Source organism: Grammomys surdaster, unplaced genomic scaffold (assembly GCF_004785775.1).
Source record: "Grammomys surdaster isolate TR1022 unplaced genomic scaffold, NIH_TR_1.0 369, whole genome shotgun sequence".
NCBI classification, from domain to species: Eukaryota; Metazoa; Chordata; class Mammalia; order Rodentia; family Muridae; genus Grammomys; species Grammomys surdaster.
The window spans coordinates 2,755,315-2,757,029 of NW_021604788.1; the positions used below are offsets into that span (position 1 = coordinate 2,755,315).

The following is a 1,715-nucleotide window of genomic DNA, read 5'->3' on the forward strand; positions in this document are numbered from 1 at the left end:
GAGTGCAAACATTAAATTAACTATAAGGCTTTTTTGTCTGGAGACATTATTGAAGATATGTGCTTCTGTAACAAAGTTGATTTTCAAAAGGAGGTTTCCCAAAACAGCACAACATAAAGACAGAGACATTAAATAATCAGCACAAGACTTAGTTTAAAAAAAAGATGGCTAAGCAAAGCTGATGTATTCTGGTGAAACGTGGGAGATGTAAACAGAGTGAGCAGGCAGATAAGAGAGAAGCCCTGCAGTGTTTGAAATGACTGAAGGAATACACCATGGAAGGTCTAGAGAGTTCTTAGTTCCTGCAATTTGGATTCTGTATGATGCTAAAAATATACATGTATTGTGCTGGGTATTTTGGCACCTACTCCTTCTAAATTCCTTACAGACTAATAATATTCTGACACAGGAGTACATTTAATGACATAACTCAATACCTTATTTAAGGAAAGGTCAACTGGTACAAATAATAAGCACATTTTAAATGCTGACCAGCAAAACTCATTTGCTAAGTGTCCAAACATGTTGATCATAGCCCAAATATAGAGGTTACAATTCTGTCAAGCTTGTGGCCTGGTAAAACTGATTTTCAATATTCCTGTGGAGCTTCAGCAGACTTATTTAGTAAACTGAGACATTGGGTAATTATGTATGACAAATCAGGTCTCATCTGAATTTCCACTTCCAAGGCAATGGCATCAAGTACCCCAGTTTTATCGAATACAACAGTTGTTTCTATGACCATTGGAATCCTTGAAGCGGAGCTGCATTTTTGGACGGTACTTCTCCAGATACAAAAGTTGCTTGCTGTTAAAAGCTCCGCGCCTCTTTTGTCTTATGAACTGCACTGCGTTCTCATATTTCATCCCACCTTCAATCAATGCGAGGGCAACAAGCACTGGAGCTCTGCCAAGGCCTGCGACACAATGGACATCAATACAGCAACCAGGTTCTTCACGAAACTTAATCTTCACAAGACTTAACCAGTCATCAACAACCTGGTTGGATGGTGGTGTACCATCATCACAAGTGTAGAGTCGTAAGTTGCTTCACATACTCTTACTATTGTGGTAGCTCCATACTTCTTAAGTTCCTCTATAAATTTGTTTAAGGTTGTGTTGGTTGGATTGTGTGTAATAAGAAATCTCATGTTCTTGTATGTGACTTCCACAGGAGCAGGGCAGTTCATTCGAGCCATGTTTAGTTTAAAAAAACACCCAAAAGGGCTATGAAAGAATTGAAAAATTGAATACAGAAACGATTCAAAACAAAAAACAACCTGAAGTCTACTTCAATATTCAATATACTCCACTTTAAATTCTCAGTGCTTTCAGTATGAATTGGGAGAAACAGGCAATGAAATGAACCTTCTAACAAGAAGCGGTGATTCTTCAATCCAGTAAGACCGAGGCAATACAAAGGAAGTGCACTGAGGTTTACCCCACCCAGGTCTGAGCTCTTGGAAATGCTCTGCAGATGTCAGTTCAACACGCCTGTGTCCGGGTTATTCGCTCTTATGGGGGCTTCTTGGTGGAGTAGTAATGATATTCTACAGTTCACTTGTCTGCATAGAGGTCGTGCTGTGCCTGGCAGTAATCTCCACTGCCCTTCAGAAACTCCATAAATGTGTGACCGAGAACACCACAGAACTGAGGAATATGTCTACTTATTGAAGATTGTGGCCTAATCATACAGCCGATCCCGAGGCAGCGCAG

At 40.1% G+C, this 1,715-nt stretch overlaps 1 pseudogene; it reads right to left on the bottom strand.

The window, feature by feature from the left end:
• Nucleotides 1–713: 713 nt before the first annotated feature.
• On the bottom strand, nt 714–1,198 carry LOC114631951 (annotated as a pseudogene).
• Nucleotides 1,199–1,715: the final 517 nt, after the last annotated feature.